This window comes from Salmo salar, chromosome ssa12 (genome assembly GCF_905237065.1).
Source record: "Salmo salar chromosome ssa12, Ssal_v3.1, whole genome shotgun sequence".
NCBI classification, from domain to species: Eukaryota; Metazoa; Chordata; class Actinopteri; order Salmoniformes; family Salmonidae; genus Salmo; species Salmo salar.
In genome coordinates, this window is record NC_059453.1 from 18,699,492 (window position 1) to 18,725,917 (window position 26,426).

The following is a 26,426-nucleotide window of genomic DNA, read 5'->3' on the forward strand; positions in this document are numbered from 1 at the left end:
ACTATTAGAAAAATGGTATTACCTTTGCTGATCTTCGTCAGAATGCACTCCCAGGACTGCTACTTCCACAAGAAATGTTGTTGTTGTTCCAAATAATCCATAGTTATGTCCAAATACCTCCATTTTGTTTGTGCGTTCAGGTCACTATCCAAAGGGTAACGCGCGAGCGCATATCGAGACAAAAAAAATCAAAAAGTTCCTTTACCTTACTTAGAAGCATGTCAAACGCTGTTTAAAATCAATTTTTATGGTATTTTTCTCGTAAAATATCAATAATATTCCAACCGGACAATAGTGTATTCATTCAAAGAGGAAAAGAAAAAACAGCATGGTCGCGGGACCGCGCATCTCCAATCTCTTAGTCACCAGGCAGATCACTGACAAACTGTGCTACTATACTCTGCCCAGAGACAGGTGACGCCTCAATCCGCTTTCTGAAGGCTTCAGAGAGCCAATGGAAGCCTTAGAAAGAGCCACGTAACCCCACATATACTGTAGTTTCGAAAGGGACTAGAATGAACTACAAATACGCAGACAGGCCACTTCCTGCTTGGAATCTTCTCAGGTTTTTGCCTGCCATATGAGTTCTGTTATACTCACAGACACCATTCAAACAGTTTTAGAAACTTCAGAGTGTTTTCTATCCAAATCTACTAATAATATGCATATTCTCGTTTCTGGGCAAGAGTAGTAACTACTTTAAATCGGGTCCATTTTTTTTATCCTGCCGTCAAAATACTGCCCTCTAGCCCCAACAGGTTAATTTACTACATCACTGCACGCTGGTTACACCTCCACACCTGGTCATATTAATTTACTACATCACTACACCCTGGTTACACCTCCACACCTGGTGACATTAATTTACTACATCACTACACCCTGGTTACACCTCCACACCTGGTGACATTAATTTACTACATCACTACACCCTGGTTACACTACACCTGGTGACATTAATTTACTACATCACTACACCCTGGTTACACCTCCACACCTGGTGACATTAATTTACTACATCACTACACCCTGGTTACACCTCCACACCTGGTGACATTAATTTACTACATCTCTACATCCTGGTTACACCTCCCCACCTGGTGACATTCTGAAATTATGGAAAGGATGATGGGAGAGAGAGAATTCGCCATCAGAGTAGGAGTGCTGATCTGGGATCAGTTTGACTCTGTCCATATTACACCCGTATTCATTATGATCTGATCTTTGGTAAATTCTTAGTCTGGATTGTTGTCTTGTGTCAAAATGGACCCTGTACATGAATGAAATATGATTATTAAAGGAGGGTTCACCTGCTACCACTGTAGTAGTACCTAATACATATAGAAAACTTGTATCAGCTGTTGTAGATTAACTTAATGATGAGCTCCTACATTTGCTCCAGTATTAAAGTTGTCTTCAAGTGGCCACCACCACTCCTCCAACCACATCTGGAACTACAAGACAGACCGACAGAGAGACACGCACACAGAGTCTGAGAGCTGGGAAAAATAGACAAATGTAAAACAAATGTTGCTTATCCTCTCCAGCGTCTCATCCCGTCAGCGGGATCAAAATCCAGCGAAAAATCATATCGCCAATTAGCATTAAAAAAAAATCATAATTCTTTTTAAAAAATTTTTTATTTTTTGTATTTTTTTTATAGATACACCTCTCCTGAATCGACCCACGTCGTCCGATTTCAAAAAGGTTTTACAGGAAAAGCAAATCATTAGATTATGTTAGATGAGTCCATCGTAAAAAGCAGCTTCATAGCCATTTTCCGACCAACCACTTGCATCACATATAATCAAAAAACAGCTATATGCAGCACTAACCTTTTACAAACTTCATCAGATGGCACCCCTAGGACATCATGTTATACAATGCATGCATTCTTTTGTTCAATAAAGGTCATATTTATATATAAAAACAGCATTTTACATCGGCGTCTGACGTTGACTAAATAATTTCCCCTCAAATGCGTCCCGGTAAACAATGCTACAATTCCCTAAATTACTATCCGATAACGATTTTTTAAATTTATATTGTCAATCTAACATTTATAGATTAATATCTCTTGAGAACACCTGTCATACCAGATTTTAAATTAACTTTACTGGGTAATCACACTTTGCGATAAAAGGAGATGCGATACTCAGAAAATGAGCTAATATACAGAGCTCGGCGCCATCTTGGAAACAATCGCATGTCACATCTCATCTTGTATAATATTGTCAATAATCGCCTACCTTTAGTTGTCTTCATCAGAAAGCATCCCAGGTCCACAACAGATGTATTTTCGGTCAAAAAGTCCATACTTCACGTTCCATTAGCCTGCTGTTGGTAGCGCGTCCTATGGCTCTCTCCAAGCGCAGGGCTGAAGTTCCGGATAAAATGAGATTCTCCCGCCTGTAGGTTCGTTCAAACATGTCAAACGTTGTAAAACATTAATCTTCAGGGCCTGTAACACCAAGAGAGCCAATAAGATTCGAGGGGGATGATTTCATTGCCTTTAAAACCGTTTCCAAAGGTGGGGGTAGACATGGCCGCCGGCGTCATAATGGTGATGGCCCATCCCCTGTGACCAATTTCCAACGCGTCTCATTCACTGAGTTTCGATTGTATAAGGCTCAAACCACTGTGAAAAGACTGGCGACATCTAGTGGAAGCAATAGGAAGTGCTCACTGAACCATGGTTAACGGTGTGATTTTTTGGGAAAGATGAGAAGTCGAGTCCACAATTCTGAATTCCACTTCCTGTTTCAATCGGTCTCGGGGTTTTGACTGCCATTTGAGTTCTGTTATACTCACAGACACCATTCAAACAGTTTTAGAAACTTTAGGGTGTTTTCTATCCATATATAATAAGTATATGCATGCCCTAGCTTCTGAGTTTGATTAGTAGGCCGTTGAAAATGGGAACGATTTTTTTTCAAAATGCGCTGTGGGATATGCATCATTTGTTTGATATTTTGCCTAATGTATGTGTTTTCTCCTACTGAAACCATAGCCACTATCAAAAAAAGTGCTGCACCTGTATAACACTATCCTAGGGTATCCTCAAGAGGATTTATTCATAGGTTGCACCTCAGACAGTGGGTCGCGTCATGTCAATGTTATGAATGTTCTCCAAGCTTCCCCCTGCTGTCGGTGCTATAGACGTGCACAAAAGTCGTGATGGGTCAAGGCTAACGACTATATAACAACAAACGTTTTTTTCTTTTTCTTTTTTTTTTATCCAACCACAGGAGCTCACTCTCAATGTTCAAAATACACCAGAGAGCATCATTTAGCCACAGAGGATCAATAGTTTCAAAAAATAACTGTGGATTAAGTTTACATTTTATCACAAGCACATACAGGTAACTGCCAAGCTCTTTCTCAACAATGCAGAGTTAAACTTTTTTTTTTTAAATGCTAAGGAAATAATAACACTAAATAACAATAACGAGGCTATATACAAGGAGTACCGGTAACAAGTCAATGTGAAGGGGTAAAATGTAGTTTAGGTAATGTGGTAATATGTACATGTAGGTAGGGGTGAAAGGGACTAGGCAATCAGCACGTGTGTAATGTTGAGATGGAATTGTATACAAGGAGTATACTTCCTAACATCCTGCCAAATGTATGACCAAATTAGAGACACATATTTCACTCAGATTAAACAAACCCACAAAGAATTTGAAAACAAATACAATTTTGATAAATTCACATATCTATTTTGTGAAATACCACAGTGTGCAATCACAGCAGCAAGATTTGTGACCTGTTGCCACAAGAAAAGGCCAACCAGTGAAGAACAAACACCATTGTAAATACAACATATATTGATGTTTATTTATTTTCCCTTTTGTACTTTAACTATTTGCACATCATTACAATGCTGTATATAGACATTTGAAATGTCTTCATTCATTTGGAACATTTGTGAGTGTAATGTTTACTGTTCATTTTTGTATTGTTTATTTCACTTTTGTTTATTATCTTGTAAACATATGATTCCCATGCCAATAAAGCACCTTAAATTGAAATTGAGAGAGAATGAGAGATAAAGAAAAGAAAGAGGGTTGAACACTGAGGTTAGATGGGAATTCAATACGTACATTCCAAAATGGTGACAAATACTGACATTTAATCAATTACAAATTATATGACCCTCCCCTGGACTAAATTAAAAAAAAACACTAAACCCTCCCCCTGACTAAAATTGAAATAGAATGACCCTCCCCTATTTTCCTCCGTGAAATACAGTAAGTGCATACATGTCTGCCTGTCCCTAAAGCATAATGGATTTATATTATAGGATTGGGGCGGTAATGCAAGATATTAGATGCCAACCACTAATAACGTCCACTGAAGAACAACAATTTCGTCTTTACAAATATATTTCGGTATGTGAGATAATTTACTTGTTCTCTGTAATATTGCAAAGGTTTGGAATCGTGACATTATCTACCGTGGAGGAAAATAAGCAGGTTTCTCGACTCATTCCCTGACTATTCGTTTAGCAACCGCGTGACCCAGCATGACAACGTGAACCAGATTGTTCGACAGTCTGCTGGGTGAGGCGATATACGTTCCTCCATTCATTAACGAATGGGGTTCCTATATTCTCCTTTCTTTAAATATCTCTACCATGAACTCTTAAATGGAGATAGCTGTGTATTTTGCTACTGTATGGCCAGTGTGAGCCAGAATGCTAACTAGCCAGCTACATGTCAGTCTGTAGTTGTCCTTTCAAATACGGTGGTGACTGGATAAACTAGCTATGAGTTGAACATGTGTCAGAAAACGAACTAGTAGCCAGTTGTTGTTGCCCATGGTGCAATCATATCAAACCCACAGGCTCCTGAAGCACATATGTCCCTACACGAACTCCCGAGTCAGCTAGCATCGCAAACTATCATTTCGCTAGTTAGCAAAGCTGTTTTATGACAAAACAGATGATATTAATCAAACACTAACGTTAGCTAGCAAGCCATCCTCGGCGACAATGTTATTGTGGCGCATGAATGTCATATTTGTGTTTTAACTGTATGCTGTCATTGAAGTTAATGCTTACTATTAGGTTTCAAATCCGAAGATAAATTGTCCGTTATGTTTTGTGTTTCGTTAAAGGACAATAGTACACTTTCTAAGAAATATTTAGCACTTATTAGCAAATTATTAGTGTATTGGTGTACAACATTTTTAAAACAAAATATTTTTTTGTTGATACATGTATCCATTCCAAGAAGTCATTAAAATAGAGACAACCAGCAGAATTGTCTCCAGAGCCTTGTCTTCCACCTACACCTTACCAGAACACATTGTTGCCGTGACCCAGATCAACGTGGATCATTATGAATCGCCGTTGATCAACACCAGCTTGGTCGCCGGGAGTTGCTATGCTATAATAAATTGGTTGGAATGAAATCTCTTAAACACACGAATAAATAACTCATGTTTTGTTTGGTATATCTCTTAGATTAACTGATAAATTTGAAATTGTTGATACACATATTCAATTTTATTTGTTTATTTTGATAGTGAATATGACTTACAGTTGAAGTCGGAAGTTTACGTACACTTAGGTTGGAGTCATTAAAACTCCTTTTTCAACCGCTCCACAAATTTCTTGTTAACCTCTATCCGCTAGGTGGGACGCTAGCATCCGATGAAATTGCAGAGCGTGAAATTCAAAAATACAACATTTGGAATATTAAACATTCATAACGTACAAGTGTCCTACATCATTTAAAAGCTTAACTTCTTGTTAATTCAGCCACTTTGTCAGATTTCAAAAAGGCTTTACGGCAAAACATACCATGCGATTATCTGAGGACAGCGCCCCGCACACAAAAGCATTACATTGATTCTTCAACCAAGCAGAGTCATCCCTAAAGTCAGAAATGGCGATTAAATAAATCACTTACCTTTGAAGATCTTCTTCTGGTTGCAATCATAAGAGTCCCAGTTACATCACAAATGGTCCTTTTATTCGACAAAGTCCATCTTTATATAAAAAAAATGTCAGTTTAGCTGGTGCGCTTGACTCAGTAATCCACTGGTTTCCCTCGTTCAAAATGCATACAAAATGAATCCCACATGTTACCACAACATTTCTCCAAACAAGTCAAACAACGTTTATAATCAATCCTCAGGTACCCTATTATGTAAATTAACGATAACATTTAAGATGGAGAATAGTATGTCCATTACCAGAGATAAACAAGAAGTACGCGCTCTCATCCTGGTGCGTCATAACACTACAAGCCAAAATGGGAGCCACCTGGAAAAACTACAAATTCTCGCTAATTTTTCTAAAAACAAGCCTGAAACTTTTTCTAAAGACTGTTGACATCTAGTGGAAGCCCTTGGAACTGTAATCTGGGAGGAATTCCTGTTATTTTTCCACTGACAGGCATTCTAATTAGGTGTGAGCTGAAGAAAAATAAATCTGGTTGATTGTCCTCGGGTTTTTGTCTGCCATATCAGTTATGTTATACTCACAGACATTATTTTAATAGTTTTGGAAACTTTAGAGTGTTTTCTATCCAATACTACCAATTATATGCATATCCTAGCTTCTGGGCCTGAGTAACAGGCAGTTTACTTTGGGCATCTCATTCATCCAAACTTCCGAATTCTGCCCCCTAGAGCGAAGAAATTAACAAACTATAGTTTTGGCAAGTCGGTTAGGACTTTGTGCATGACAAGTCATTTTTCCAACAATTGTTTACAGACAGATTATTTCACTTATAATACACTGTATCACAATTCCAGTGGGTCAGAAGTTTATGTACACTAAGTTGACTGTGCCTTTAAACAGTTTGGAAAGTTCCAGAAAATGATGTCATGGTTTTAGAAGCTTCTGATAGGCTAATTGACATCATTTGAGTCAATTGGAGGTGTACCTGTGGATGTATTTCAAGGCCTACCTTCAAACTCAGTGCCTCTTTCCTTGAAATCATGGGAAAATCAAAAGAAATCAGCCAAGACCTCAGAAAAATAATTGTAGACCTCCACAAGTCTGGTTCATCTTTGGGAGCAATTTCCGAACGCCTGAAGGTACCACGTCCATCTGTACAAACAATAGTATTCAAGCATAAACACCATGGGACTACACAGCCGTCATACCGCTCCGGAAGGAGACTCGTTCTGTCTCCTAGAGATGAACGTACTTTGGTGCGAAAAGTACAAATCAATCCCAGAACAACAGCAAAGAACCTTGTGAAGATGCTTGAGGAAACAGGTACAATAGTATCTATATCCACAGTGAAACGAGTCCTATATCGACATAACCTGAAAGGCCGCTCAGCAAAGAAGAAGCCACTGCTCCAAAACCGCCATTAAAAAAGCCAGACTACGGTTTGCAACTGCACATGGGGACAAAGATCGTACTTTTTGGAGAAATGTCCTCTGGTCTAATGAAACAAAAATAGAACTGTTTGGCCATAATGACCATCGTTATGTTTGGAGGAAAAAGGGGGAGGCTTGCAAGCCGAAGAACACCATGCCATCCGTGAAGCACGGCGGTGGCAGCATCATGTTTTGGGGGTGCTTTGCGGCAGGAGGGACTGTTGCACTTCACAAAATAGATGGCATCATGATGAGAAATTATGTGGATATCTTGAAGCAACATCTCAAGACATCAGTCAGGAAGTTAAAGCTTGGTCGCAAATGGGTCTTCGAAATGGACAATGACCCCAAGCATGCTTCCAAAGTTGTGGCAAAATGTCTTAAGGTCAACAAAGTCATGGTATTGGGAGTGGCCATCACAAAGCCCTGACATCAATCCTAAAGAAAATTTGTGGGCAGAACTGAAAAAGCATGTGAGCAAGGAGGCCTACAAACCTGACTCAGTTACACCAGCTCTGTCAGGAGGCATGGGCCAAAATTCACCCAACTTATTGTGGGAAGACTACCCAAAATGTTTGACCCAAGTTAAACATTTTAAACTTCTGACCCACTGGAGATGTGATGAAAGAAATAAAAGCTGAAATAAATCATTCTCTCTACCATTATTCTGACATTTCACATTCTTAAAATAAAGTGGTGATCCTAACTGACCTAAGACAGGGAATTTTTACTAGGATTAAATGTCAGGAATTGTGAAACTGAGTTTAAATGTATTTTGCTAAGGTGTATGTAAACTTCTGACTTCAACTGTATATTGTTGGAAAAGGAGACCCCATTTTCAGTGATGAGCTTGAACTGGGTCATGGGAGAGGGAGGCTTTTCAGGGAGTTGCCTAACATATAACATATAACTACTCTGTATGACTTCCTCCAACCACTGCAAGGTCAACAGTACAACCATCAGCTCAGCCAGGTGGTCTGTAATTTGTCTTCTGACAGCCACCCCACTTTCCAATTCAACAAAGGCTGATCCAGTCTGACCTGTCCTTGGGTCTTTTGATCCATCTGTATATATGGGCAAAAAAAACACTGATTTACAGTTTCCAGTCGCCTTTTAAAGAACTCTCATGGATCAACCCCCTCCCTGTCTTTCCATACTCTCTTCAACACTTGTAAATCAACTACTGGAGGTGGGAGTAGCCATGGTGGACTCACAGGGATAGGTACCGTGGGGCTGAAGTCCCTGCAATACAATCCCATCTGCCTCTCCTGGTTGTCACCCGCCCATCCAAAGCTTTTATTCTGTCCACGTTCAGGCTCCCAACTTTTCTGTAGCACCTCTTTGTGGGTTGAGACACATCATGTTCCTGTAAATTAACCCAATAATTAATTCCCAGCGATTGCTTTCTAATATGTAATGGCAATAAAAATTAATTTCTTAAATGTAAGACAGTCGTTACCACAGCCACAAAGTCAAGAATGTATGTTGTGGAAGTTCATGGAAACAAAAATGTGCTTTTTTATTTAAAGGTTAGGTTGAGTCATAAGGTTAACAGTGTGGTTAAGGTTAGGTTTAAGATGACATTTTAAGTAGATACATTTTTAAAATAGATGTGGTTCATGACTTTGTGGCTGTGGTAACGAATGTCGACCTGGCACTAGTGTTTTGCTGGCATGTCACGTGTCCTACTTCTATCAGTATACTCGAAACAACCTAATAATTATGAAACGTATATTCTATCAAATAAGTCACATGTCGCCTCTTCCTCTGTTTTGGAAGGAAATGACTGGTATAATAAATATGGTGGAAACTGACTAGCCCATTCCTCCGCCAACCCAATACTATTAGATTTTTGGGAGGTAGTGAACAATTGAACATTTGAAGAAAAAGGAGATATTTTAGGGATTCCTAAATAGACTAAATTAATACAATAGTTTATCATTAAACCAAATATGTTTTATATTTCTTGCCGCCAACAGGACAAAGCTAGCCTGTTCCCCTCTACCCTCCCGGAGTCCCCAGGTCAAACGTCTCCCGGTACCGCTTTACTGCTGTGTGTGGTCGACTGCAGGAAAACACCGGGGCAGAGTGGAACTGAGAGAGGAGGAGGAGAAGATAAGGAAGATGGAGATTTGTTTTCATTAAGTAAGAACCATGGTGTGTAGATTAGAGTACAGTCTGCTTCTGTAACAATAGCGGAGGTGCATAAAGATGGCGGCCCACATGTACTTACCACAAATTACTCCTTTTGCTGAGTTCACTGTATTCTACAATGCGCTCCTTTACTGTTGGTATGGTCATTAGCACAGTAAACATGATCCCAATTTTAGCTTCAAGACGCTGCCAATTTCAAAAAACGAGAAAGGTGAAGTAACGGTGCATAGATGCGACAAGGAATACATCGTGGCTACTATGAAAGTGAGTTGTGTCTACGCGTGATCAGGGATGTGTTCGTTCTGCCAATTCTGTTAAAATGTTTAATGTCCTAGCTTCTGGGCCTGAGTAGCAGGCAGTTTACTCTGGGCATGCTTTTCATCCAGACGTCAAAATACTGCCCCCTAGCCCAAAGAGGTTAAAATGTTTCTTGAACAAAAGCAAACGGAACAAATTTGGGATGAGCATACCTGAAGTTGTTTGCAAATGTTCGTCTAATGATTACACCCTATAGATAATTAGCAGCCAGCACGTGTTAACTGGCCTGATGCATAATAATCACATTTTGGAACAGTGAGTGCATTCTGACATCACGTGCATAAAACAACTCACACTGGGGCGACCGTTAGAGATATTTGGAATGTTTCATTCCACCCGTTTTTTAAAATATTTTTCACCTAATTTTAACATTCTGTCATAAAGAGCACATGTTCAACTTAGGAAAATATGTTTATTATCTCAAGACATTGAATACAAATTTTACTATACTATGTGCCACATAAAGTAACAGGGGACTACTGAAAACAACAAAACAAAGGTTACATATGTTACCACGGTTATGTGAGCTATATGGATATCTCCAATATATTGGTATCACTCCACGGCGGAGGGGTACATCCAAGGTGAGGACTTACAGATTCCCTCCCGTGTACACCTGTGTCATGGCTGGGGTCCGCCCCCAAATATAGAACCCATGGCCGCGACACACGTTCTCTACATAATTTTTGAGGCGCCTCTAGCACTGTAGAGGATTGGAGTGATCCATATAGCTCACATAACCGTGGTTACATACGTAACCTTCGTTATGTTTCACTATATTGGATCACTCCAATATATTGGTATACCCGTACCAGATTTAGTCGGTGCTAGAGGGACCCGGCCAGCCAGCGGTGAAGTCCCAGTGCGGGACCGAGACGCAGAATACGTCAATGTGGAAGGTGGGTCCCGGCACAGTCCCCGGAAGGGGAGGTGATGCCCAGGATCACTGAACCAACTGCAGAGGAAGGTGCCACATTTACCCAATAGTACCTAGCACAGGTGCAAGAGGAAGCCCAGCTGGCAGCAGCAACGATATCAGCGAGGGGCACTCCTCTCAGTAGAGCCCAGGATACAGCCACACCTCTTGTTCACTGCCACCACAGATCCCAGCACTGGCCTGCCAGCCAGGCGGTATGCTGTCGTAATTGTGTCCACGATCCAGTGAGAGAGCCTCTGCTTTGATAACCCAGCCCCCAGGACTCTCTCACCATAGCAGAGAGCTGGTCTGTTGTTCTCACTGCCCGTGTCCGCGCCACATAGGCAGCCAGTGCCCGCGCAGGGCACAGCATGCAGGAGGGAGGGCCAGACTCTTCCGCCACTCTCGTGGGGTCGTAAGCAGACAGGATAAAAGGGATGTTCACATGCCTGTCTGCCATAACTTTCGAGAGGAATGAAGAGTTGGGGCGAAGAGGTATTCTCCTCCCACCGGGGTCCATCCGGTAGCACGCAGAACTTACTGAAAGAGGATGGAGCTCACCCGCCCTCTTCATAGAAGTAATTTCTACCACAAAAGCCACCTTCATAGTGAGGTGTTTCAGTTAGGCAGACTCCAACTGTTCGAAAGGCGGCTTTGCCAAAGCTGCCAAGACCACCTCCAGATCCCAGCTCGCCATTGAGCACATCCTAGCTGGACGCAGGCGACAAACCCCCTTCGTAAACCTGGAGACCAAGGGATGGCACCCCACTGGCCTGTCTATCCACCCCACATGGCAGGCAGATATAGCGGCCAAATACCCTCTCAGTGTAGAGCCTGCCAAGCCCTCATCCAAGTGAGCCTGCAGGTATTGGAGGACATTCTGCACCCCGCATGACCAACGTAGCATAGCCACATTGGTAAAGCGGCCAAGAGAGCAGAGGGACCCATATGTGGCTTTCAAGTCCGCATCAAAGACCCTGGGGGGGTCCCGGCTTCAGTCGCGGGTTCCGCTCTATAATCTCCGGGTCCGGGAGGACCATGGCAGCTCTCATGGTGTGGTACTCCCGGAGGCCGAGTGACACTACGCCCACAACATAACTCCATGGTCCAGTCTCTGTTGTGAGTCGGAGAGCCCCCTGGTAGAGGCCCAGCTCTCCTGCAAGGCCTCACGGAACTCAGCAGAGATGGGGACAGATGGAAAGTCATCACTGTCCACCAGTTTGATGTCCAGTGCAGTGGCTACCTGAGTGAGTAGGCTCTGTGATGAAGCCCTGCTGAAGGCTTCTGATGGCCTGTCAGCCTGGTAGCCCTGCCCACGGGGGTGAGCAGTGCCAGCATCGTCCTCCAGGAACAGCCTATCACTGGCCAAAAGGGAAAAGCTGTCGACGCTATCAACCTCCTGACGCAGGGCATGCGCCCTCTGTTCAAGGTGGCCCCAGCGGTCCGACTCCTGCCCCCATCCAGGCCTGGCAGCAGATGGGCTCTGCCTGTGGTGGCTCCGGCCACGCTTCCTGGGAGGGGTACTGGACCCAGTAGAAGGACTAACAGCTCGCTGCCGCACCACTCCTGAGGGAGGGAGCTCGTCCCCAGCCTGAGCCCAAGCCTGGCCGACCCACTCGTGCATGGCCTCCAATCGCACCAGGCGCAGGCGTTACATTTTTTACATTTTTTACATTTTAGTCATTTAGCAGACGCTCTTATCCAGAGCGACTTACAGCAATGAATGCATACATTTCATTTCATGCATTTTTTTGTACTGGCCCCCCGTGGGAATCGAACCCACAACCCTGGCGTTGCACACACCATGCTCTACCAACTGAGCATGGTGAGAACACCACACAAAACAGGCATCCAGTACGGAGCTCCACCGCCCTCTCCGCGTGGCTCAAACCCAGGTAGTGCATACACGAGGTATGCGGATGCCCAGGGGGGACGCCACCATCACACCTGTCACAAAGGGAAGCCTTAAGCTCAGCCAAGCCAGCAAGGCCATGGAGCACAAGTCCGACGCCCTGGGAGAGCTATGCCGTGATCCGCATGGAGGAATAGGAACCCGATGAGGGATACCTACCCAGTACCTATGCAAAGAAATGGGGAAGACCCGTGTGGGAAAAACAGGCAGACAAAAACACAGCAACCAAGTAATGGATTTGATTAAAAAAATGTTGTTTTGTTTTAGGCCAACTGCAATATTACCTAGCCAGTTTAATATCCAAGCCGTAAAAACAGCACCATATGGAGTAACTTCGTTATTGCATGATGTGTATGAAGGGCCCAATTCAGACTTGAGATATGTAGACGTAACATGGACTTAAGTCAATAAAATGTGGACATTAGGCAATATTTTGGGACTTAAGTCGATGTTAAGTTCTCAAATTTGAATAGGGTTCAAAGAGTGGGTGTATATAGTCTTGTACATTAATTAAGAAATTATTTCCCAGTTTGTTGTGCCATGACAATTTACAACATTATGGGCAGCAGTTTCCTCTCACTAAAACACACACAAAGAGCTAAAACAAAACTTGTGCAATTACGAGTTTGGCATTTTATCTTGTTCCCTTTCAGTTAGCCACAGCTCAGTCTCAAGCCATGAGCCCACGACCCATGTAGAACTTGTCCAAGCCCTATATTATACTATATTAAACCCTATATTATACTATATTAAACCTTATTGAGTATACTATATTAAACGCTCTAGTAGACCCTATAGTATACCATATTAGACCCTATATTATACTATATTAAACCTTATTGTAGACCCTATAGTATACTATATTAAACGCTCTAGTAGACCCTATAGTATACCATATTAGACCCTGTAGTACACTATATTAAACCCTATAGTAGACCCTATGAGTATACTATATTAAACGCTCTAGTAGACCCTATAGTATACCATATTAGACCCTATATTATACTATATTAAACCTTATTGTAGATCCTATAGTATACTATATTAAACGCTCTAGTAGACCCTATAGTATACCATATTATACCCTGTAGTACACTATATTAAACCCTATAGTAGACCCTATATTAAACCCTATAGTAGACCATCTTGAATCCAAGATGGCGTAGCAGTTCAGACGTCCTTTACCCCCCTCTTGTCGTGTCCCATGTATATTTATATTTACATATTTTTCTTCGCATATCTTTTTACATTTTTTGTTCTAAAAACTCAACCTCAAAGCACTCTCCTGCAACCCGCCTCACCAATTTAAAAAAGAAAGTATTATCTACCTCAAATCTGAAATCCACAACAGAAGCTAGCCAGAGGTTAGCCATTTTCACTGGCTAACGTTGGAGTTTAGCTAGCCACGGTTAGCTGTCCTCAGCTATCCATTAGCTTGAAAAGCTATCGCCAGTTTTTGTACAGCGCGACTCAGACCAGAGCATACCGGACCTATTCTTTCTCCTTTCCCCGGATTTCTACCGCAGGCTCTGGACATTTACACCTGGATCTTGCAGCTAACTAGCTGCTACCTGAGTGACTATTGGCAACGTCGGTCCCGGAATTAACACACATTATTCCGGAGCTAGCCAGCTGAAGAGTTCCGTCAGCCACTCGTGGGCTTTTCCTGAGCTAGCCAGCTGAAGTGTCTCCTGGGCTACAATCACCTATCCTGACCCGTTTTACTGCCGATGCGGAGCCCCATCGGGCCTTCACGACTGGACCACCGATGTTATCTGCCCGAGGGAGTTATCCAACTGGCCCCTCCGTCGCGACGTAACCTGATCGCCCATCTGCGGCCCGCTAATCGTTAGCTGTCTTATCGGCTGCGATCTGAATAGGTCTATCGGACACTTTTCTTGGGCCACTATAACTAACTATTTTGCCAACTTGGACTGGTCCCCCCTTCCACACGGAACCCCATTAACCCACAGACGGAAACGCACGAGGTGGCTAAAAACAGACCTCCCTCCATCTTCCACCAGCTTGCTACCTATGGCCCGGCTAGTTGTCTGAATCTCACTGGACCCTTTGATCACTCGGCTAAGCATGCCTCTCCTTAATGTCAATATGCCATGTCCATTGCTGTTCTGGTTAGTGTTAATTGGCTTATTTCACTGTAGAGCCTCTAGCCCTGCTCATTATACCTTATCCAACCTCTCAGTTCCTCCACCCACACATGCTATGACATCTTCTGGTTTCAATTATGTTTCTAGAGACAATATCTCTCTCATCATCACTAAATGCCTAGGTTTACCTCCTCTGTATTCACATCCCACCATACCTTTGTCTGTACATTATACCTTGAAGCTATTTTATCGCCCCCAGAAACCTGCTCCTTTTTCTCTCTATTCTGGACGTCACAGACGACCAATTCCTATAGCTTTTAACCGTACCCTCATACTCATTCTTCTCTGCTCCTCTGGGGATGTAGAGGTGAATCCAGGCCCTGCAGTGCCTGGCTCCACTCCTACTCCCCAGGCGCTCTCTTTTGATGACTTCTGTAACCGTAATAGCCTTGGTTTCATGCATGTTAACATTAGAAGCCTCCTCCCTAAGTTTGTTTTATTCACTGCTTTAGCACACTCTTCCAACCCGGATGTCCTAGCTGTGTCTGAATCTTGGCTTAGGAAGTCCACCAAAAACTCTGAAATCTTCATCCCTAACTACAATGTTTTCAGACAAGATAGAACGACCAAAGGGGGCGGTGTTGCAATCTACTGCAGAGATAGCCTGCAGAGTTCTGTCCTGCTATCCAGGTCTGTACCCAAACAATTTGAACTTCTACTTTTAAAAATCCACCTCTCCAAAAACAAGTCTCTCACCGTTGCCGCCTGCTATAGACCCCCCTCGGCCCCTAGCTGTGCTCTGGACACCATATGTGAACTGATTGCCCCCCATCTATCTTCAGAGCTCGTGCTAGTAGGTGACCTAAACTGGGACATGCTTAACACCCCAGCCATCCTACAATCCAAGCTTGATGCCCTCAATCTCACACAAATTATTAATGAACCCACCAGGTACAACCCCAAAACCGCAAACACTGGCACCCTCATAGATATCATCCTAACCAACGTGCCCTCTAAATACACCTCTGCTGTTTTCAACCAAGATCTCAGCGATCACTGCCTCATTGCCTGCACCCGTAATGGGTCAGCGGTCAAACGACCTCCACTCATCACTGTCAAACGCTCCCTGAAACATTTCAACGAGCAAGCCTTTCTAATCGACCTGGCCCTGGTATCCTGGAAGGATATTGACCTCATCCCGTCAGTAGAGGATGCCTGGTTATTTTTTTTAAATGCCTTCCTCACCATCTTAAATAAGCATGCCCCTTTCAAGAAATTTAGAACCAGGAACAGATATAGCCCTTGGTTCTCCCCAGACCTGACTGCCCTTAACCAACACAAAAATATCCTGTGGCGTTCTGCATTAGCATCGAACTGCCCCCGCGATATGCAACTTTTCAGGGAAGTTAGAAACCAATACACACAGGCAGTTAGAAACGCCATGGCTAGCTTTTTCAAACAGAAATTTGCTTCCTGCAACTAAAACTCTAACAAGTTCTGGGACATTGTAAAGTCCATGGAGAATAAGAACACCTCCTCCCAACTGCCCACTGCACTGAGGATAGGAAACTCTGTCACCACCGATAAGCCCACTATAATTGAGAATTTCAATAAGCATTTTTCTACGGCTGGCCATGCTTTCCACCTAACTACCACTACTGCATTCAATAGCACTGCACCCCCCACAGCTACTCGCCCAAGCCTCCCCCATTTCTCCTTCTCCCAAATCCATTCAGCTGATGTTCTGAAAGAGCTGCAAAATCTGGACCCCTACAAATCAGCTGGGCTTGACAATCTGGACCCGTTCTTTCTAAAATTATCTGCCGAAATTATTGCAACCCCTATTACTAGCCTGTTCAACCTCTCTTTCGTGTCGTCTGAGATTCCCATAGATTGGAAAGCAGCTGCTGTCATCCCCCTCTTCAAAGGAGGTGACACTCTTGACCCAAATTGCTACAGACCTATATCCATCCTACCCTGCCTTTCTAAGGTCTTCGAAAGCCAAGTGAACAAACAGATTACCGACCATTTCGAATCCCACCGCACCCTCTCCGCTATGCAATCTGGTTTCAGAGCTGGTCATGGGTGCACCTCAGCCACGCTCAAGGTCCTAAACGACATCGTAACCGCCATCGATAAGAAACAATACTGTGCTGCCGTATTCATTGACCTGGCCAAAGCTTTTGACTCTGTTAATCACCACATCCTCATCGGCAGACTCAGTAGCCTTGGTTTCTCAAACGATTGCGTCACCTGGTTCACCAACTACTTCTCTGATAGAGTTCAGTGTGTCAAATCGGAGGGCCTGCTGTCCGGACCTCTGGCAGTCTCTATGGGGGTACCACAGGGTTCAATTCTTGGGGCCAACTCTTTTCTCTGTATACATCAATGATGTCGCTCTTGCTGCTGGTGAATCTCTGATCCACCTCTACGCAGATGACACCATTCTGTATACTTCTGGCCCTTCTTTGGACACTGTGTTAACCTGTTTGGGCTAGGGGGCAGTATTGAGAATTTTGGAAAAAATATGTGCCCATTTTTAACTGCCTCCTACACCAACTCAGAAGCTAGAATATGCATATTATTGTTCAGGTTTGGATAGAAAACACCCTAAAGTTTCTAAAAATGTTTGAATGGTGTCTGTAAGTATAACAGAACTCCTATGGCAGGCAAAAACCTGACAAGGTTTCATGCAGGAAGTGGCCTGTCTGACAAGGAGTCGTGCGTCTTGCATCTGTTTATTGAAGAGTAAGGATCTTAGCTGTAACGTGACAATTCCCAGGGCTCCAATAGGCTCTCAGAAGCCGGGAAAATCCTGAAGGATGACGAGGCAGCCTCAGGCTGAAACAGATTATCACCTTATCCAAGTGGCCGATCAGAGGACCATTGAATGAGGCGCGTGTGCGATTAGCCCCCGTGGAGTATATTCATTAGGCTGTTTAGCTTATTGCAGATTCCCGGTCGGAATATTATCGCTTTTCTACGAGATAAATTGCATAAAAATTGATTTTAAACAGCGGTTGACATGCTTCGAAGTACGGTAATGGAATATTTCGAATTTTTTTGTCACGTTCTGCGCCATGCGCACGACCGTGGATTACCATTCTGATAGTGTCTAGAACGCACGAACAAAACGAGGCTATTTGGATATAAAGATGGATTATTTGGGACCAAACCTACATTTGTTATTGAAGTAGAAGTCCTGGGAGTGCATTCTGACGAAGACAACAAAAGGTAATCAAACTTTTATAATAGTAAATCTGATATTGGTGAAGGCTAAACGTGCTGGGTGTCTAAATAGCTAGCCCTTGATGGCTGGGCTATGTACTTAGAATATTGCAAAATGTGCTTCATCCGAAAAGCTATTTTAAAATCGGACATATCGAGTGCATAGAGGAGTAATGTATCTATAATTCTTAAAATAATTGTTATGCTTTTTGTGAACGTTTATCGTGAGTAATTTAGTAAAATTGCTAGTAAATTCACCGGAAGTTTGCTAGTTCTGAACGTCACATGCTAATGTAAAAAGCTGTTTTTTGATATAAATATGAACTTGATTGAACAGACATGCATGTATTGTATAACATAATGTCCTAGGTGTGTCATCTGATGAAGATCATAAAAGGTTAGTGCTGCATTTAGCTGTGGCTTTGGGTTTATGTGACATTGTATGCTAGCTTGAAAAATGGGTGTCTGATTATTTCTGGCTGGGCACTCTCCTGACATAATCTAATGTTTTGCTTTCGTTGTAAAGCCTTTTTGAAATCGGACAGTGTGGTTAGATAAACGAGAGTCTTGTCTTTAAATAGCTGCAAAATAGTCATATGTTTGAGAAATTGAAGTAATAGTATTTCAAACGATTCAAAAATCGCGCCACTAGATTAGACTGGCTGTTACGTAGGTGGGACGAATTCGTCCCGCCTAGCCCATAGAGGTTAACAACCCTCCAGACGAGCTTCAATGCCATACAACTCTCCTTCCGTGGTCTCCAACTGCTCCTAAATACAAGTAAAACTAAATGCATGCTCTTCAACCGATCGCTGCCTGCACCTGCCCGCCTGTCCAGCATCACTTCTCTGGACGGTTCTAACTTAGAATTTGTGGACAACTACAAATACCTAGGTGTCTGGTTAGACTGTAAACTCTCCTTCCAGACTCACATCAATCATCTCCAATCCAAAGTTAAATCTAGAATTGGCTTCCTATTTCGCAACAAAGCATCCTTCACTCATGCTGCCAAACATACCCTCGTAAAACTGACCATCCTACCAATCCTCGACTTTGGCGATGTCATTTACAAAATAGCCTCCAATACCCTACTCAACAAGCTGGATGCAGTCTATCACAGTGCCATCCGTTTTGTCATCAAAGCCCCATATACTACCCACCACTGCGACCTGTACGCTCTCGTTGGCTGGCCTTCGCTTCATAATCGTCGCCAAACACATTGGCTCCAGGTCATCTACAAGACCCTGCTAGGTAAAGTCCCCCCTTATCTCCGCTCACTGGTCACCATAGCAGCACCCACCTGTAGCACGCGCTCCAGCAGGTATATCTCTCTGGTCACCCCTAAAGCCAACTCCTCCTTTGATCGTTTCTCCTTCCAGTTCTCTGCTGCCAATGACTGGAACGAACTACAAAAATCGCTGAAACTGGAAACACTTATCTCCCTCACTAGCTTTAAGCACCAGCTATCAGAGCAGCGCCCAGATCACTGCACCTGTACATAGCCCATCTATAATTTAGCCCAAACTACTACCTATTCCCCTACTGTATTTATTTATTTTATTTATTTTGCTCCTTTGCACCATATTATTTATATTTTAACTTTGAACTTTCTTCAAATAACAAATCTACCATTCCAGTGTTTTACTTGCTATACTTTATTTACTTTGCCACCATGGCCTTTTTTGCCTTTACCTCCCTTATCTCACATAATTTGCTCATATTGTATATAGTGTTATTTTTTTCTACTGTATCATTGATTGCATGTTGTTTTACTCCATGTGTAACTCTGTGTTTTTGTATGTTGTCGAACTGCTTTGCTTTATCTTGGCCAGGTCGCAATTGTAAATGAGAACTTGTTTTCAACTTGCCTACCTGGTTAAATAAAGGTGAAATAAATAAATAAATAAAATATAGTATACTATATTAAACCCAATAGTAGACCATATAGTATACTATGTTAAACCCTATAGTGTACAGTATTAAACACTGTAGTAGACCCTATAGTACACTATTTTAAACCCTATAGTATACTATACTAAACCCTATAGTAGACTCTATAGTATAATATCTTAAACCCAAAAGCAGACACTATGTATACTATATTAAACCCTATAGCAGACACTATAGTATACTATACTAAACCCTGTAGTAGATCCTATTGTCACGTTTGTCGTAGAGAGGAGCGGACCAAAGTGCAGCGTGATTATCGTTCCACATGGTTCATTGAACTGTGAAACTATGCAATACATATAAATAAACTTCAAAAACAACAAACCGTGATGCAGAGGTGAAACATACACTACTCAAAAACAATCTCCCACAAATTCAGGTGGGAAAAACACATACTTAAGTTTGATCTCCAATTAGAGATAACGATGACCAGCTGCATGTAATCGGAGATTATCCCAAAATTTCACAACATTGGTTGAGGAGGTTGGACAGTGGAGTACAGAGGTACTTCCTGGTTATTGGAGCAAGATAGGTGGACATTGGCGTAGTGAATGTCACCCTGCTTGTCTGTGCTGCAATAGGGGCCATGGCCATGCCTGAGATGTTGTCACACACTGGACTGAGTCTCCCTGGAGGAGAAAAAGACAGACAATATAAGCATACCTTGGGGCTATTCCATTGGTTCCATTGTGCCAGGCAAGATTAATCGAGCACTGATTAAAAGATCTGAAAGAAAACAAAGTTAGTAACAAATCTAAATAATAAAGTGAAAGATAAGTCTTAGAAAGATGGTCACCTGAACCACATGAAGACAGAGGGTGAGAATCACAACTACAATTCCTATAGCTACATTGTTCTGTACGTCCCATCAGCTCCACTAACACCTGCTAATGGGTTTTACAATAAATAGGTCAAGATCTTTTTGGAGAAAACTTATTCTAGAAGAGGCCTCTGGTCCATATAAAAAACAACACTTAAATGAAGTGAGAAGCAGATGTGGTTGAGCAGATAATGGTTTTAATATACTGATCTACTGAATTCATGAATACACACCTAGTATTGTTGAAACATTATTCTACATTATACAATTATTTAATGGATAATAGGATTTCATGAAATAAGATACAGCTCTGAACACCCCCACCCACCTCAACATCCCCCACTACACACAAACGGTTCACTATGACATTTTCCATGATGACATTAAGCCATTTAGATCAAAATGAGAATACATGAATAGGGGACCTGATCCTAGATCAGCACTCCTATTCCAACACACTTGATACATATGTATCCAGAGCTGCATATTATGATACATAGGTTACCATGGTAATTAGACTTAGTAAACTGTTTGAGAATGGGAGATAGAAAACATCTTATAAAGAGTAGTCTATTGAAACTTTAATTAGGGATCTGGAACCGGTGCCGGAGAGGAGGGAGATAAAAGATGACACATTTGTGCTTTCTGGTGTTTTATCAGTGACCCTGAATGAGCAAATCTCTTTCCACTGTGGTGGACATTTTAATATTCTATTATTCTACTATACTGTTAAATTAGACATACTATACTGTTTTTACTTAGAGAATTGTCTATTGTTATATGTTACTATTTTACTGAGAGAATTGTCTATTGTTATGTTACTATTTTACTGAGAGAATTGTCTATTGTTTTATGTTACTATTTTACTGAGATAATTGTCTATTGTTATATATGTTACTATTTTACTGAGATAATTGTCTATTGTTATATGTTACTATTTTACTGAGAGAATTGTCTATTGTTATATGTTACTATTTTACTGAGAGATTTGTCTATTGTTTTATGCTACAATTTTTTGCAGATACAGGCGTGTCTTGTGTGACTTAGTCATAAATCTGATCGTACAGATTTATGAGCTGTGTCACGTCCTGACCAATATAAGTTGTTATTTTCTATGGTAGAGTGGTCAGGGCGTGACAGGGGGTGTTTTTTGTGTTTGTTCCATGTTCTCTATTTCTATGTTGGATTTCTAGTTTGTCTATATCTAGGTTGGGGTTTATTGGGTTGAACTTCAATTGGAGACAGCTGTACCTCGTTGCCTCTAATTGGAGGTCATATTTAGTAGGGGTGTTTTTTTTCCTGTTGTTTGTGGGTAGTTGTTTCCTGTTTAGTGTATGTTCACCTGACGGAACTGTTGTCGGTTGTTTTTGGTTATAGTATTTCATTAAAGTAAAATATGAGCACTTCACACGCCGCGCCTTGGTCCCCTTTGTACAACCCATGTTACAGAACTACCCACCATGACTGGATCAAGCGGCGTGCCCAGGTAGAGATGGACACCTGGTCATACGTGGAATGGATGGAGAGGAGAAACTGGACTTGGGGGCAAGTTATTGAAAAATATCGGAGCCTACCGGGGAAGAACGAGAGGCAGCCCCGCCCCAAAAATGTTGTGGGGGGCACACGGGTAGTTTGGCTGGGCCAGGGGTGAGCCCTGAGCCAACTCCCCGTGCCTATTGTGGTGAGCATGTGCCTGCCTCTTGCACTCTCTCTCTGGTACGCCTCCATAATCCAGTACGTCTTGTTCCTGCTCCCCGCACTCTCCTTTCAGTGCGCAGCCATAATCCGGTACAGCCGGTGCCTGCTGTGAGCGCTCGGCCATTAGTACGTCCTGTTCCTGCTCCCCGCATTAGCCCTGAGGTGCGTGTTACTAGTCTGGCGCCTCGAAAGCCAGCCCCACGCACCAGGCCTCCAGTGCGCCTGCCCAGCCCAGTACGTCCTGATCCTGCTCCCCGCACTCGCCCTCCAGTGCGCCTCCATAACCTGGTACAGCCAGTGCCTGCTGTGAGCACTCGGCCATTAGTGCGTCTTCCCAGTCCGGTGAGACCGATTCCTGCTCCACGCACTCTCCCTCCAGTGCGCATCCATAACCCGGTACAGCCAGTGCCTGCTGTGAGTACTCGGCCTTCAGCGTGGTCTGCAACCCAAAGCCTTCAGCGTGGTCTGCTACCCAGAGCCTTCAGCGTGGTCTGCTACCCAGAGCCTTCAGCGGTGGTCTGCTACCCAGAGCCTTCAGCGGAGGTCTGCTACCCAGAGCCTTCAGCGGAGGTCTGCTACCCAGAGCCTTCAGCGGAGGTCTGCTACCCAGAGCCTTCAGCGGAGGTCTGCATCCCAGAGCCTTCAGCGGAGGTCTGCATCCCAGAGCCTTCAGCGGAGGTCTGCATCCCAGAGCCTTCAGCGGAGGTCTGCATCCCAGAGCCTTCAGCGGAGGTCTGCATCCCAGAGCCTTCAGCGGAGGTCTGCAACCCAGAGCCTTCAGCGGAGGTCTGCAACCCAGAGCCTTCAGCGGAGGTCTGCAACCCAGAGCCTTCAGCGGAGGTCTGCAACCCAGAGTCTTCAGCGGCGGCTTTTAGCCCAGAGTCTTCAGCGGCGGTCTGCATCCCAGAGCCTTCAGCGGCGGTCTGCAACCCAGAGTCTTCAGCGGCGGCTTTTAGCCCAGAGTCTTCAGCGGCAGTTCAGCGGGCAGTGGGGGTACTACGCCCTGATCCAGAGTCGCCGCCATAGACATTTTGCACCCACCCTACCCTCCCTTTGTGTTTTTTTTGTTTTTTTTGGGGGGGGGGTTGGTTTTGTTGCATTCCGAGTCTGCACCTTGGCGGGGGGGGGCAATATAAGTAATTTTTTTGTTCTATGTTCTCTATTTCTATGTTGGATTTCTAGTTTGTCTATATCTAGGTTGGGGTTTATTGGGTTGACCTTCAATTGGAGGCAGCTGTTCCTCGTTGTCTCTAATTGGAGGTCATATTTAGTAGGGGTGTTTTTTCCTGTTGTTTGTGGGTAGTTGTTTCCTGTTTAGAGTATGTTCACCTGACGGAACTGTTGTCAGTGGTTTTTGTTATTTTTTTATATAGTGTTTCATTAAAGTAAAATATGAGCACTTCACACGCCGTGCCTTGGTCGCCTTTGTACGACCCACCTTACAAGCTGCTTGGGTGCTACCGCAATATGTGACCTCCTGTGTTTACAATCGACAGAAATGTAACTGTGGGAAGTGCAGGGAGGAACAGAGTGGTGCTGATATCAGCCATCTTGATCTACACAGACAAGCTAAATTACTTCTTACAACTCTGTTTCCAGTGCCTGTTTCTGCACAGCTGCTAACTGTCAAAGATAAAAGGATGTACTTTCAACAAAAGGTGAAAGACAGCTCTGTTCATTGAGCTTTCAACACTGACTATTCTTAGTGATGGTTGATTGCTTCATTTCTGCAAATCTTATAAATATGTTGTTTGAAGTCTCTCTTCCTATAGAATGTCTCTAACACCACAAAGACAGGAGTAAGGATTCTCTCCAGCGTGTGAGCAGGAATTTAGTTTAATAAGTACAACATCATTAGATACAGTCGCAAATATTTCTACTTTTTAAGAGAAACGGGGCTGGCAGATAGGATTTAGTTCCTCGATCCCTGTTGCTGGCCCACACTCTAGTACATTAGGTGGTGTAATGTACCATAAAGTTGGATGCCAACCACCGATAAACCCCAAAGAAGAATATGTATTTTCACTGTCAGAGTGAGTATCTGGTCATATAATGGATCATTAGATTTTCAAATCAGTGGAGGTGAACAAGTGCACAGTTTGGGAGGAAGTAGAGATACATTAGGTAATATGACAGATTTCCAAACATGATATAGTTATAGACTACTTTGCTGACGGAAAAAACATCCTAACAAGTTTTACAATCATGTTTATTTTTATCCAGCAGTTTAAACCGAACACAGGAATGTGGAGGATCAAAGATGATGAAAACAAGTCCTAGACATTTTATACAGCACAGCAGGCCTATACTGTTAAATGGAAACCAGATTTACCGGATCCATCGTGGAAGCTATTGTTTTCTTCAGTGTTTCTTACTAAGACAAGAAATGTGTAGGCTACAGTACAGTTACTTTGTTGTCACAGAGTTCAGATAAGGATTAGGGGGTTGCCGTGATAGAATTCCAGTCTCAAGGGTGCAACTGATGAACCCCTAGACCAGAGCAATCAAACATCTATTTAGATATTCAAGCGCAATTACGTTATGACAGCATAACATCTCACATCTTTATTTAACTAGGCAAGTCAGATAAGAACACATTTTTATTTACAATGACGGCCTAGGTACAGTGGGATAACTGCCTTGTTCAAGGGCAGAACTACAGATGTTTACCTTGTCAGCTCGGGGATTCGATTTAGCAACCATTCAGTTACTTTCCCAACGCTCTAACCACTAGGCTACCTGCTGCCCCAGGCTAATCTTACTTCAGAAAGTTCCTGGATAAGATTCTACCTAATCTATACAGGTTGAGTAAAGCCAAGAAAACGTTAAACAACACCCCTTTCACTAAGAATCCTGCTGTCTGCTATCGTCTACTTTTTCCTGACAGCAACTTGGAACAGAGTTCTATTTGAGTCCAGTTGTTCTCAAGGCTATTGTTGCATCTCCCTCCCTGCAGCATTAAACAGAAAGAGAGACAACAAACACACTGTATAACTGGTGAAAAACTACACCTGATACTTCAATTAAGCAGGTAAAAGCACTTATTATAACAGATGTGTAGCGCTGTAAGACACGTGAATCTCTGTTGATTGTTCAAAACATGTTTCATTCTCAGGACCATGACTACAACATTGAGTATTGGGACACAGGGCAACAACATATCCTGGTCTCTTCTACATAATTCAACTAAACATTTAAAAAAATACATATTTAAAAAAATGTGTATGCAATCAGCAATGTAAAACAAAACAAGAAAACATGAAACCACATTCGTATGTATGTTTTACAATGACATTTACATGCAAACATTCATTCCACATAACATACCACCAATTAAAAGAAGAATGGTAAGATATTATGAAGTGTATTTCCAGTGTGACGAGAGAGAAGTTTGGTAGGAGACCTTACTGGCCGTGAGAAAACAGAAGAGTGTGAGGTCTATGGTTGACATAACCTATAAGTACTGATGGGCAGAGCTGGCTTCCTGCCCTCATGATGCCTTTTCCTAACAACCAACACATCATTCGATTCACAATAAAATGTGTGAACATCTTTCTGGAGCACACTTAATATACAATAAGGAAAGTTCAAAGATATCACTATTAAAATCCTTTAAAATAAATGCAACAACATAATTTGACGACACTAATAGTCCTATGTCTTCTGTACTTCCATATGTCCCGTCAGCTACACTAAAACCTGGTGAAGGGTTTTAAAATAAATATGTGAACATCTTTTAGCACCAAACGAATTATACAAGAGGACCATTGTCCTTTTAAAAATGTATTATTAGATTTAAAAAACATAATGAATGTGATAAGCAGACGTTGTTGAGCAGATAATGGATTTAATTTATTGATCTATTGAATACATGAATACACACCTTGTATTGTTGAAACATTATTCTACATTATACAATTAATTCATGGATAAGAGGAGTTACTGAAATAAGATACAGCTCTGAACACCCCCACCGCCAAC

At 42.5% G+C, this 26,426-nt stretch overlaps 1 protein-coding gene and 1 long non-coding RNA gene across 2 annotated transcripts in view; one reads left to right on the forward strand and one right to left on the reverse strand.

Moving 5' to 3' along the window:
- The window catches only part of LOC106564411 (uncharacterized), a 53,836-nt gene extending 28,915 nt beyond the window's left edge, over positions 1-24,921 (reverse strand). Inside the window, exons 1-2 of the long non-coding RNA XR_001319486.2 lie at positions 24,778-24,921; positions 20,591-20,653 (exon numbers count right to left, since the gene is read on the reverse strand). This is a non-coding gene — a long non-coding RNA (uncharacterized lncRNA). The remainder of the gene's footprint in view (positions 1-20,590; positions 20,654-24,777) is intronic.
- Positions 1-26,426, forward strand: part of LOC106564404 (zinc finger protein 501) — a 127,289-nt gene that overhangs the window by 86,970 nt on the left and 13,893 nt on the right. The gene's annotated exons all lie outside the window — the stretch shown is intronic.